The sequence below is a fragment of the Bos javanicus genome, chromosome 13, assembly GCF_032452875.1.
Source record: "Bos javanicus breed banteng chromosome 13, ARS-OSU_banteng_1.0, whole genome shotgun sequence".
Taxonomy (NCBI): Eukaryota; Metazoa; Chordata; class Mammalia; order Artiodactyla; family Bovidae; genus Bos; species Bos javanicus.
Window position 1 is genome coordinate 47897457 of NC_083880.1, and position 14181 is coordinate 47911637.

Below are 14181 nucleotides of genomic sequence, written 5' to 3' on the forward strand. Positions count from 1 at the left end.
GGCAGTTGAGGCTAGGTTCCACTGGGGACTTCAATAGAAGAAATACAAAGCTTAGCCCAGCACCAGTGTGGAATCCTGAGCACATAAAATGGTTGTTAGTTTAAACTGCTGAATTTTGGGGTGGTTTCTTTATGAAGAAATGAGTAACTGATACAGTGGGGAAGACTCGTTGTAGGCAGGATGGCCCCCAAAGACGTCCACGTCCTAATACCTGGAACCTATAAATATGCTATATTACATAATGAAAGGGACTTTCCAGATGGAACCAATGAAGACTTTAAGATAGAGAGGCTATTCTGGATTATCTGGGCCCAATCTAATCACACAAACCATTACAAACAGAGAACTTTCTCCAGCAGTAGTCAGAGAGACGCGGCAGAAGGAAAAGTCAGAGAGGTTTGAAATACAAGAAAAACTTGACCTGCTTTTGCTGGAGGTAGCCACATGGAAAGCACAAGAAGTGATGCAAGAAGTCTTGAAGGAGCAAAGACTGGCCTTTGCCTGATACCAGAAAGGAAACTGAGAACCCGACAATCACAGAACCTAAATTCAGCCAACAGCCTAAATGGCCTTGAAAGGTGGTCTGTCCCTAGACCCTCCAGAAGGAAATGAAGCCTTGCCATCACTTTGATTGTAGCTTTGTGAGACATTGAGCAGAGGACTCAACTGGGCCATGTTGTACCCAGACTTCTGACCTACAGAATTGGGAGATTATAAATGGCGGTTGTTTTGTTTATTAATGTTGTGGTGATTTGTCATAGCAGCAGTAGAAAACCTGCACCTGTTGTGCAAACTGACTACTGCAATGTGAGTAATGTGACCATCAAGGAGTGTGCCCCAAGCAATGGGCAGAGTCAACCAACTATGGAGGAAAGCAGAGAAGACATCGTGGAGGAGGAGGAATTTGAGGCAGGCTTTGAAGGAAGGAGTACCATCTTAGGTCAGATTCCAACCCTGAGACAAGGATTTGAGAGAAATGTAGAGAAATATCAATAACCTCAGATATGCAGATGACATCACCCTTATGGCAGAAAGTGAAGAGGAACTGAAAAGCCTCTTGATGAAAGTGAAAGAGGAGACTGAAAAAGTTGGCTTAAAAAAGCTCAACATTCAGAAAACTAAGATCATGGCATCCGGTCCCATCAGTTCATGGGAAATAGATGGGGAAACAGTGGAAACAGTGTAAGACTTTATTTTTTGGGGCTCCAAAATCACAGCAGACGGTGATTGCAGCCATGAAATTAGAAGACACTTACTCCTTGGAAGGAAGGTTATGACCAACCTAGATAGCATATTAAAAAGCAGAGGCAACTTTGCCACAAAGGTCTGTCTAGTCAAGGCTATGGGTTTTCCAGTGGTCATGTATGGATGTGAGAGTTGGACTGTGAAGGAAGCTGAGCGCCAAAGAATTGATGCTTTTGAACTGTGGTGTTGGAGAAGACTCTTGAGAGTCCCTTGGACTGCAAGGAGATCCAACTAGTCCATCCTAAAGGAGATCAGTCCTGGCTGTTCATTGGAAGGTCTGAGGCTGAAGCTGAAACTCCAATACTTTGGCCACCTCATGTGAAGAGCTGACTCATTGAAAAAGACCCTGATGCTGGGAGGGATTAGGGGCAGGAGGAGAAGGGGATGACAGAGGATGAGATGGCTGGATGGCATCACCGACTCGATGGACATGAGTTTGAGTAGACTCCGGGAGTTGGTGATGGACAGGGAGGCCTGGCGTGCTGCAATTCATGAAGTGAGATTTTGATATTTAATACATTAATAAATAAGTGTATATGTCAAACATCTGTTAAGTTTTAAATGCTTTGATAAATGTTCTTCAGTATAATTGGTTTCTTTTGAATCCCTAATGTATTTTATTTTATGAATTTAACATTCCACACTGAGTTTGGACTTAGTAACAATTTGAAGTTGTTTCAAACATACTTTTAACTGAAATCTCAAGCAGTTGATCCTCTTCTAGCATAGACAAAGTCAATTGACTTGGCTTATTCACAAATGAGTCACAGATCCATTCCTTCACAATTTGGGGGTCTTCTGTGGCTGGGAAGTAAAGCTCACACTCTTGAAAGCTGAGATAGGTGATCATGTACTAGCTGAGAGAAAGAAGGCCCTGGCTCACGGCCCTCTGCTAATGCTTGAAACATGTCAAAAATCCCAAAGTTCACTTGTCACCCTGTAATTCCAGTTTGGCTTTGAATGCAGCCACTTTATCTGCCCACTTGAACGCAGTCGTCATTCTCCCCTGAAGAGAGAGAGTCAGTTCCCAGAGTGGGTGAAATCATCATACAAGTAAGCAAGTTTTATGACCCATTCTGTGTCTGAAATGTGCTGCCAGTAGTAACTTTTCCTAAAAGAAATTCTGGAGTGGCTCTCATAACTCAAAAACTCTGGTCAGTGATCTACCTTTAGAAAGCCGTCTTATTTCTGTATATGAGAAGATATGTGTGCTCTGCATCCATCTCCTCACAGAGCTGCACAAATAGACGTGAATTAAGGGTCAGTTAAAAATTGACCAATTCAGTTTTTCTGATGTGTAATCATTTAAAGCCTTGAGTAGTTCTGCAACTGTGGTGTTGCTTGGCAAAAAAAGTGCTCATAACATATCCTCATGCACATTCTCCAGAAAAATATATCACACAAATCAAGCATTGTTGCCTTGTCAATGTTGGTAAGCTTATCAACCTGGATCTCATACCATGTGTGGATACATGCTTAGTCACATCCAACTCTTTGTGACTCCATGGATTGTAGTCCTCCAGGCTCCTCTGTCCATGGGATTCTCCAGGAAAGAACAGTGGAGTGGGTTGCCATTTCCTACTCCAAGGTATCCTCCCAATCCAGAGATTGAACCTGAGTCTCCTACATTGGCAGGAGGGTTCTGCACCACCTAGGAAGCCCAGATCACATGTCATAGTGACTCATTAATCCTCTCTAAGAGTTGCGTCTCAATATCCTCTGCTATTTCATCCATTCATCTAGTTACGGAGCTATCTGAAAGAGGAACATATGCCACCTTTTGAATTGCATCCTCTCCTAAAAGCCCATGATGCATGTCCCTAGCAGCAGCAGCTGCTGCTGCTGCTAAGTCGCTTCAGTCGTGTCTGACTCTGTGCGACCCCATAGACGGCAGCCCACCAGGCTCCCCCGTCCCTGGGATTCTCCAGGCAAGAACACTGGAGTGGGTTGCCATTTCCTTCTCCAATGCATGAAAGTGAAAAGTGAAAGTGAAGCCGCTCAGTCGTGTCTGACCCTCAGCGACCCCATGGACTGCAGTCTTCCAGGTTCCTCCGTCCATGGGATTTTCCAGGCAAGAGCACTGGAGTGGGGTGCCATTGTCCTTAGCAGCAGGCAGGATCAACTCCTCACCATTAGTAAAGAGCTTCTTAGCTTTAACATTGCTGTTAGCCGCTAAAAATGATGCTCTCAGTGCAGACACATTGGATGAAGTGGTGGCCTTCAATAATTGCTTCTGTTTTTCATGTTCATGTTTTTTCTTTTGAAAAACTCCTAAGGCTTATCTTTTAATGCAGGGTGCTTAGTCTTCATGAGGCGAAGCAGTTTTGAAAGTTTCATGGCTTTGTTGGATAGCCAGTTGCCACGTATTATACAAAGCAAGCTTGGAGAATATGAATCACCTGTTGCAATGAACCCATAATTTAAGTAGGACTCTGTATTTCTTTTAAATGCAGCTTTCTTTTTGTTGGCAGTCTTAGAGTCTTCTGCTGCTTCTTCTCTGCTGTTTTTCAAAGAAGCTCTACAGAGTCATTTGTTTTTTTACTCATTTTGGTTAGGGTTAGCTTGTGGGCTTACCAAAACTGTGACTGAGACAAGTATGCAATGTGGGAAAGAGGCACAGATGGAAGTAGTAAATAAAATAATAGGCAGGCCACAGAAGGACTAAAATAGGTGTGGGATTATGACTTAAAGACTGCCACCAGATGCAGCTGTATAATTGAAGTACATTAACTCACTTGCCACTATAAAGCCTGCCAACAGATGCAGCTTAATTGTCACTTGCCACTCACTGATAGGGTTTTGATATGAGTCTGGAAGCAATTGATTTACTGTGGTCTTTGTACAGTCAAACCTCTCTGCTAGTGATAATCTATATTTGCAGCCACTCCCCAATCCTAACATCACCTCTTCAACTCCACCTCAGATCATCAGGCATTAGATTCTCATAAGGAGCACATAACCTAGATCCCTCACATGCACACCTCACAGTAGAGATCACGTTTCTATGAGAATCTAATGCTACCATTGATCTGATAGGAGGCAGAGCTCAAGTGATGGGAGATCCCCATTTTGTGGGATCCCCATGGTGTGCATCTAATGGGGAATGGGGTCAATGGCTAAAAGTCCATCCTCCATTGTCCAGTGGATCACTTCTGATGTGCTTTCTCTTTTTCTTCAGAAGGTCTCAGCAAGGCTGAGCCTCTTGCCCATAGTGGCAACGGGCTCAGTAACACCCTTGTGCTGGCTTTTTTCCTTCCTAGATTCATTCTCCCCATTCCCTCACTTCTGCTTCCAGGAATCACCTCTCAGATAGATGACCAGCACCCATGTCTTTCTCTCAAATTTTGCTTTTTGGGGTAACTTAACAAAGGCAGTGCTCATCACTGAGATTTTATGGAGAGTTGGTGATACAGGTTTCTGCAGGGTAGGATGCTGCCGGTATAAACCAGTACAGCTTGTTTACAGGCATCTGTTTTGACTGGCTGGCATCCATTTGCTTGAGTGGTGCCTATGCCACCCAGGTTATCTCCTACTAATGAGGTCCAAGTCATCACCATGACATATGTGACCATCCCTGACATTTCCTTCTTGGCTGGTTATGAGGTTTCAGTTTAAGACATGTGGGTAGGGAATATAAATAGCTTAAGATGAAATTCTATTGGGCCATGTACTGAAAGGTCTCTGTTCTAAAAATGAAGAGAAAAGGTTATCTGAGGTTATCTGACAGCTGAGGAGATGATTGTGTAGATCCTGGAGAGGGGATCTAGGTAAAGCCCGTCCAATAGAATCACCCTGTACCACTGTCCCCTTGGTCTCTCAAAGGCACTCACATTCCCACCCCCAACTTCAGCAACCTTCAACCTTCCCTGGAAATGGGAAGAGCTGCTTTTTACCTTACAGGTGCTGAGGACTGAATAAAAATGGAAAGTGAAAAACAAATTCACATTTCAGTAAGTTACCCTGGTCCAGGAGCGGAGTGTTTTAAAGCCTTCAAGACATTTTCACAGACATGGTTTTATTTGATCTTCACATTAATGTTAACATTAGTAATTCACATTAAATAGGGTGGAGTAGTTCATTAGAAAAGACCCTTATGCTGGGAAAGACTGAAGGCAGGAGGAGAATGGGATGACAGAGGATGAGATGGTTGGATGTCATGATTAACTCAGTGGACATGAATTTGAACAGACTCCAGGAGATGGCGAAGAACAGGGAAGCCTAGCATGCTGTGGTCCATGGGGTTACAAGGAGTCAGACACGACTGAGCAACTGAACAACACCAACAATAAAAATATCTAAAGGAGTTAAGAGGGCAGAATCGGGGGGAGCACAGGATATTCTTTCCTGGATGTTTTGGGCTGGCCCCTTAAAGGTGAACCCTAACATAAAAACCCTTAAGTAAGAAGTCCATATATGGATGTTCTGAATGATTCTTGTATGAGGTCTGACGATTATGGAAAGAGTTGAATTAGACTGGTCACTCCGCAAAGCCATCTTTGAGATGTTTCCAGGTCCAGCTTCCACAGCCACCACTTTGTGCTTCTTGTCGGCAGAGTTTCCGACCTGCCTGGGATTCCCTGTGTGCACCGCTAGCTCCAAGGTCACTGCCCAGGACTGAAAGGAGAAGGAGTTGTAGAGGAGGCAGAGAATGAGACACCCCTGCTAATGGTATGCTAACGAGGGAAATGGAGCAGGAGGTGGACTGCAGGAAGAAGAAGATGGCCATGGTGAGGACCAGTACGGAGATGAAGGTAAGGAGGCTGGAGCAACTATGGCAACCGGGTGATGAGGTTGACCCCATTGAGGATGACTAGATGAAAACAAAGGAAAAGTTGGGAGAGAGTCATAGACAGAAAGAGAGAGAAAGAGGAAAGAGAAAGGCTACTGTGACCCACTCACCGCTCACTTTCCACCTGTGTCTCAGTATCTAAACGTGATTACTGTCAGGGAGGAGGAGGTTTCCAAATCCCTCTACTTTTCTTGAGTTCTTGTGGACTAATAACAAAATCAACACGAGATAGGTTAATAGAAGAAAAGGAAATACATTTTAATTCATGTACATGAAGTTTCCATAGAAATGGTACCTAAGAAGTGGCTACAGCAGGCAGTTTTTGTACTTTTCAACAGAGAAACAATGAATTTGCGAGGAATTGACAGGACAGAGAAACTTAGGTTTTGGGTACTTAGTTGGTGAATACTCAAATTAGAGTTTGGGCTTAGGGTAATTTAGTAATTAAAGAAATAACAAGGTTTTTTTGCACATGCTCTCAGCCCTGAATTCCCCATCACTGACAATAAGGGTGTCCTTCTACTTCTAGATCCAGGGAGCACAGCTTTCACATGAGATTTCTTTCCTGCTTTTCAGGGAGACAGAGAAGGTTCAGTGTTTCCTTATTGCAATGACTACTTCTCAAGCAATTTCAATGCAAAATTTTCAGTATATTGTGGCATATTTAGGGGTGGCCACCATCTGCTCCAACATCACCTTGGAGTAAATTCTCGCCTGTCTGACTGCTATTGGCAGGCCCACCTGCCAATAGTGACACCTGCTATCTGCCACCCAACCAGAACCACAACATGAATTTGCAACAAGGGAGGAAAAAACAACGAAAAGTTCCAAGGCTCTGCTTTTTCCCTTAAAAGTAGTTAAAAAGCGGAGTAATAGTCCATTGTATATAAGTACCACAATTTCTGTATCCATTCATTTGTAACTGGACATCCAGGTTGCTTCCACATCCTAGTTATTGTAAAAAAGTGCTGCAACAAGAACATTGGGGTACATGTATCTCACACAGGGAGCTCAACCCAGTGCTGTGTGACAACCTAGAGGGGTGGGATGGAGCGGGAGATGGGAGCGAGGTTCAAGAGGGAGGGGATTCTGTATACCTGTGGCTGATTCATGTTGCTCTATGGCAGAAACCAGCACAATATTGTAAAGCAACTATTCTCCAATAAAATTTTTTTTTTAAGTTTGAAAAGGATTTTTTTTTTGGTATTTTAAATTTATACTTTATATTTGTATTAGGTGTTAGCTTTCTTTAATCATCTTGGATCACCAAACAAGGCTTCAAAGCATTTTCGGTCTTACTTCTGACTCTACTTGTGGTGTGACCATGTTCATTATAATCTCAAAGAAGAAAAAAAAAATCTTATTCTGAGCATCCATTAACTTTTTGTATGTATGTTCTGGGGACCCACTTGGAACCCCAGAGTTAGTATAAAGATTTTGAGCTGAAGACATTTAAGATTAAACAGATGCAGAAAAAAGCCTCTTCAAGCTTCTCTTATCTGACTAAAAGCAGCAATGTCTGGGAAATGAGGTTATCATAAATCCCCTGGTCTGGGAAAGGGGAGTTTTGTGGCTTTGAAGAAGACAGAGAGACCTCTTATATCTGTACAGACAAACATTATCCCAAACTTATCTCCCATCTCTTCTTGTAAAAATCCACGTGTCTTCCTTAAAGAGAAGCAATTTCTCCTTTCTTCCTTTCCCCTACTAAGTTAGGTATATAAGCCTTTAATTTTAACCATTTCTTTTGTTGGCTGCTGTATGAACTTTTTTCCATCATGTTATCTAGTTTTTGCCAGTTTAATTCATAGTCCTTAGGTACTGAACGTAAGAGAGCAGAAGTTTTTCCTCCCCTACAGTGTATTTAGCTGAACTATAAGTAGCATAATATTTGTATAAGTGTTTTAAAAGGCCAGTGATGAAAGTTTTCTAGTGTTCTGCCTTTTTATTTGTTTGGCTTGTTTGATGTAAGTGTGAGATAATGTTGCCTAACAATTGGCTGAAATTTTACTTTGCTCAGTTATTCTAACAACAACGCAACAAATAACAGGTAAATAATTACAGTGTACCTACTGTGTGGTAGGCATCATTCTAAACCCTTTACAGGTATCAATTCATAACAACTCTATGATGTATATAGATGCAAAAGTACAGGCATAGAGAGGTCAAGTAACTCACCCAAGGTGACCCAGCCAGGAGTCATCTCCATGGTTACTTGAGAAATCATGACCTTGTCTAGAAGCACCTCAGAACTAGCCCCAAGGATATCAGAGATCCCTGGGTCTTAAAACCCAATCAACCTCTTCTCTTTCCTTTGTGACCTTCCCAAACTGGAGATGTACAATCTTTTCTGTGGTTCTGTTTTTGAAAACATTTTCTTACTCTAGGTTTAAGGAGAAAGCACGTTTTCTCTTCCCCTTTCAAGGTCAGGTTAATCCCTTGCCTGTAGTATTTCCTCATAAGCACACTCTCTTCCTTAACAACCTGTCTGTTTTTGTTATACCTCTATTTCTTGTTCTAAGAGTATTTTAGAGGGTGTTTTACTTGTTCTGCAACTGGTTTACCTGTAAAGTGGGCCAGAACACCACTGCAAAGGCATTTGGTGCTTGGAGTCAAACTATTTTGTGCAGGTTGTGAACTGAATAGCTATCTCATTCTTCATGTCTCCCTTGGAGCACAGGGAATAGTTGTTAAATTGCACTGCAATGACTGAGCATGTGAAACCAAGTCCCACCAAAGTCCAGTTCCCTTGTGGTTGTTCAGTCGCTCAGTCGTGTCTGACTCTTTGCAACCTCATAGACTGTAGCATGCCAGGTTTCCCTGTCCATCACAAATTCCCAGAGCTTGCTCAGACTCATGTCCATTGAGCGAATCATGACATCCAACGATCTCATCCTCTGTCATCCCCTTCTCCTCCTGCCTTCAGTCTTTCCCAGCATCCAGGACTTTTCTAATGAGTATTACATTAGAAGTATTACAGCTTCAGCTTCATCATCAGTCCTTCCAATGAATATTCAGGACTGATTTCCTTTAGGATTGACTAGTTTGATCTCCTTGCAGTCCCAGGGACTCTCAAGAGTCTTCTCCAACACCAACACCAGTTCTTTGGTGCTCTGCCTTCTTTATGGTCCAACTCTCACATTTGTACATGACTACTGGAAAAACCATAGGTTTGACTATACAGTCCTTTGTTGGCAAAGTAATATCTCTGCCTTTTAATGTGTTATCTGGTTTGTCATAGCTTTTCTTCCAAGGAGCAAACATCTTTTAATTTCATGGCTATAGTCAGCATCTCCAGTGCTTTTGGAGCCCAAGAAAATAAGTCTGTTACTGTTTCCATTGTTTTCCCATCTATTTGTTATGAAGTGATGGGATTGGATGCCATGATCTTCATTTTTTGAATGTTGAGTTTTAAGCCAGCTTTTTCACACTCCTCTTTCACCTTCATTAAAAGGCTCTTTAGTTCCTCTTCGCTTTCTGCCATTAGGGTGGTGTTTTCTGCATATCTGGTGTTATTGATATTTCTCCCCACAATCTTGATTCCAACTTGTGCTTCATAGAGCCCGGCATTTTTCATGATGTACTCTGCGAAAAAGTTAAATAAGCAGGTGACAATATACAGCTTTGATGCACTCCTTTCCCAATTTGAACCAGTCCATTGTTCCATGAGTTTATGATTAATCTCTCTACCCCAAACTGTGTTCTCTCTTTGTCCCTTCTAACTTCAATCCTATACTAACTGGATACTAATAAACCAGTCAGATGACTAAAATTGCTATTGTCAATAACATATTTAATGTACTAAAATTGCTATTATAGACACCAATCATTAACATACAAACTCAGTTTGTCTCCAGGGCAAGATGAGTTAATGGACCCCTGAGCCTTGGCTGACCACTTGGCCTGAGAATTGAAAGCCAGAGATACCCTGACTCCCAAATCTTGACTAAGAAATATCACAAGAAAATTGTTAATCTTAGCCTTTTTCTTCTTCCTTTTTAAATACCTACTGACTCAAAGACCACATTAGCATGGATCTGAGCCTTGTTTCCTACTCCCTTGCTTGGTATCCTGCAAATAAACTCTGTGCTTTCCTTCACCATAACACCCATAACACCTAGATTGGCTTTGCTACTTGGGGAACCAGAATGGAGGAGTTCAGTAACATGTGGGCTGGTGAACTCACCAAAGTAGGGCAGGCTATTCTGAGAGTCCTGGAGGAGGGGCTGTTGGGTTTCACAGCTTTACTTGTCAAATTAATACTTCACAAGTGATCACTAGGCTCTCTGCCAAGCTCCGCACTGGGCACTCAGCTACAATCTGAACTTCTATGTACTCATGTATGAATGTATACAGTGAGTCAACTTATTCCATTCAGTAAACACCTTTGTGTCCGGAACTGCCTGGGATTTGGAGAAACAAAGATAAATAAGGCTGGTGGCTTATCCTGAGGACTTTACAGCCAAAAAAGGAAGACAGATAAAGTAACAGGTAGGAAACTGATGCAGTAAAACCCCGAATCTTCCATAAAACCCTAAGTTAAATAAACCTTTGCTTCCCTCTTTATGGTGTTGCTTATCTGTTTCTAAAAGTCTCGGCTAAATGACTTTCCTGATAATAAGTTATCATTCTTTCTTTCTTTCTTAATGAAGTGTTAGTACAGTTGTCTTTCCCCCTTATGGTTAGCATTATTTGGAAACAGGTGAACCACAAAGGGGGAGAGAAAGAGATATTAATATAACAGCATACTGATTGGCAAGTAAATAGAGATTCTTTCCCCAAATTCCAAGAAGTTTCCCAGAATGAAAAAAGTTTCATTGTTATCATCATGATAATTTTACCACATCAATATGTTCATTGACCTAGAGTCTCTGGTGGATTTTCCTGGTGATGCAGCTTTAGTGGAGGATCTTCATTCTCCAACAATCTAAAACTCAAATCTAGCTTTCCTTTCAGAACAGAGAATGGATTCCAGGGATGTCACATCGCTGACATTTCTATTGCTTCAGCCTGGAAACTTCATTATTGGAGACAATGGAAGTAGATTTTTGTCTAAGCTGCAACTTCTACGGTAAAAATACTGTGGAGCCTTCCTCTGAATAATTCAATGACTTTACCAAGCCAGAGCAAACTGCAAAGGGAAAATACATTCACCTGTAATCAAGAGGATTTAAAGGAGCTTGGCCAATTTTTATTCCACCTGCATCAAGTGGAACTGTATCAGCCTTCACTCTTTTGTTGGCAAGGAGAAGAAGGTTTTGCCATCAGATGTTTTTCCAGAGAAGAATTGATTGTATGCCTCAGGAAACCATAATGATCAAGTTAAAGGTTTTTATCATTAAGCTATAGAAAAGAAGAGGTATAAAAGGGCATTCAGTATGGTAAAATGAGTTAAAGTCCGTGTGTTAAATATACCTACAGTTGTTTTAAGGATTAAAGAAGTTAAACTTCAAGGGTTTAGTGTCTGCTCATAGGAAATATTATGTGTTCCCTATGTTTATCCCTAGTGAGTCCTTCTATATTAAGTCTCCTACAGTTGCTGTGACACATTACCACCAGTTTGGTGGCTTACAACAACAAAAACTTATTATCTTAGAGTGCTGCATGTCAGAATTGTTAAAAGATAAACTGAGGCGTGTTAGAAATTTTAAGAGTTTATTTGAGCAAAAACAAATTCGAATTAGCACCAAACCGGAAGTGGTTAGGGGCGCTGCCATGACAGGGGCTCAGAGAAAGACTTTCATAGAGAAAAGGTGAAAGTAAAGCAAGGAGATGATTTGATTAATTGAGCTTAAGTGATTGCCTTAGTTGGGAAAGACTAGCTAGCTGGCTGTGATACGTTGTCCTTAGATTTTGATTTCTTAACCAGGAGTCATTTACAGCTGTAAGTTTTGGTCTGCCTAGTTAGGGTGCTAAAGTATGAGAGGCAGCCTGTATGATGCCTCCTTGCTTAATTAAGATGGGTCAGCAGGGCTGCATTCCTCTCCTCTGGAGGTCCTAGGGGAGCTCACATTTCTTTGCCTTTTACAGGTTCTAGAGACTGCCTGCATTCCTTGACTCATGGCCCCGTATCACTTGATCTTCTGTTCCCATCATCACACCTCCTTTCTGATTCTAACCCCCTGCTTCCCTCTTACAAAGACCCTTGCGATGACACCGGACCCACTTGGATAATGAAGGATAATCTTTCCATTTCAAGATTCTTAATTTAATCACATCTGTGAAGTCCCTTTTTTCCATGTAATGTAACATACTCACAGGTCCTGAGGACTAGGATATAAACATTGTGGGAGAGGAGCTTACTCAGTTTACCACACCTTCCCTCAGCTTCCCCACTTGATTCTGGCTATAGTCATAGTGGCTTCCACGGCTTGAAGCATGCTATGTGTGGGCCCTGGTGGGTATTAGAGACAGGAAACACAGCTGGGTGTAGTAGTTGTGTGAGCTCTGCCCACATCCCTTCACACTTATCTGCAGCAGAGTTCCAACTGCCCACACTTACATTACCTTCCTGAGGGTGTTCTCCGGCTGCCAGAGTCTGTCTTTCCATGTGGAAGGAGGGGGACAGAACACAAGTGCCAAGGAATCAATGTTCCCCTGGCCCCCAGGCAGCCCTCAGGCAATGTCTGGTAAAGACCCAATCCCTTTGCCTTGTGATTGGGTAAACTCTTAGGTGTGTGTCCTGCGTGGTCTCTCAGAGTCTCCAGTGAGGTCAAGCTCCAGTTGTCTCAAGTGGTGACGTGTTGATAAAACACTGTAGGTGAGCACAACTTGCCACCCTAAAGTGTCTCTTTGGTGTGGGATTATTTCAAACTGAAAACAATCAACATGGCTCAAAAGACCTGAGAAGAAACTTTCCCTCTAATTGCCTTGAAAATTTTTTGATAGAGGGCTTATTCTGGGACTAGAGCTATCTCTGGAGATCTCTGCAAAGAATATGGACAGGGTGTTGTAGGGGAACAGGGCTTTGAGATCAGAGTCCACTCTGTCCATTGTCTCTGCCTGGCCCAGCAAATGTTTATTTACCAAACGTTTGCTTTTCCATCTCCATGAATTACCTTCCTCCCCTTTGAAGGCCCAACCCACTGCCTAAACATCCTCTTTTGTCTTTGGCTGAAGATGGTGTTTAAGGTGAGGGCGTCAGCCATTTTGGTTTTTCTGTGTCTCTCCCATGTAAAAACGTTATCAAACTTTTGTTTGATTTTCTCCTGTTAATCTCTTTCATGTCAATTTAATTCTTAGCCCAGCCAGAAGAACCTAGAAGGTAGAGGAAAATATCTTCCTCTCCAACAACACCTTCTTCAATTTTGTCTGCCTTCCCTTTCTGATATAATTTTCTCCCCTCCCCTGTTAGTATTTCCTGGACCATCAGCCAAATAAACTACTTGCACTTGAATTTTGGCCTCGGAATCTGCTTTCAATGAACCCAAACCAGGACACTGGAACAATTAAGTAATTTGCCCAAAGTCCCTTACTACTAAGTGACAGGGGCAGGATATGAACCTTGCTCTAACTGGAAAGTTTATGTTGCTTCTCTGAACTGGCTTGTTGCTCACTGTATATGAGGGAGACGATTGACCCAAGAGGTAACCAAGCTAGAAGTTGTCTCTTTTCAAGTTTTCAATTTGAAAGAAGAGAAGATTCTCGGGGTTGGGGGGAAGGCTGCAACTCAGTCATCTGTGATCCTATGAAGCTGAGGTGTTGTGTGTCTCAGGCTGCAGCAGCCTGTTGCACCCTGAGTACCCGCAGGTACTGACCCTGAGTCACACACAGGGTCATGGGTCAGGTTGGAATACCTGGACTTGTGTTATTATTTAATTGACTTTAATTCATCTGCAGGACATAGTGCAAGGAATTGGCTTACAAAAATATGTACACATGTACTTTTTCAATACATACACGTGCCTAGGGTAGGACACACCAGGATGTGGACCTGTGGGAGGAAACTTTCCTTTAAGTCTCCACTAAAAAAGGTAGCTCTCCTAGAATGTGGCTTTCAGTTCATAAACTGCCTGCCCTATGGGAGAAAAAAGAGAAACCAATGGGCTATTTCTCTCTCAATCTCTTTCTCTTTTTTTCAGCCCTGAAGGGCTAAAACTGGCATAATTTTAAATCTGATTTCATCAGGACAAAAAGTCATGCGGGAG

At 42.2% G+C, this 14181-nt stretch overlaps 1 long non-coding RNA gene across 1 annotated transcript in view; it reads left to right on the forward strand.

Annotated features, from left to right (window-relative positions):
* Window positions 1-13430, forward strand: part of LOC133259304 (uncharacterized) — a 28213-nt gene extending 14783 nt beyond the window's left edge. The window contains exon 2 of the long non-coding RNA XR_009740357.1: window positions 5799-13430. This is a non-coding gene — a long non-coding RNA (uncharacterized LOC133259304). The remainder of the gene's footprint in view (window positions 1-5798) is intronic.
* Window positions 13431-14181: the final 751 nt, after the last annotated feature.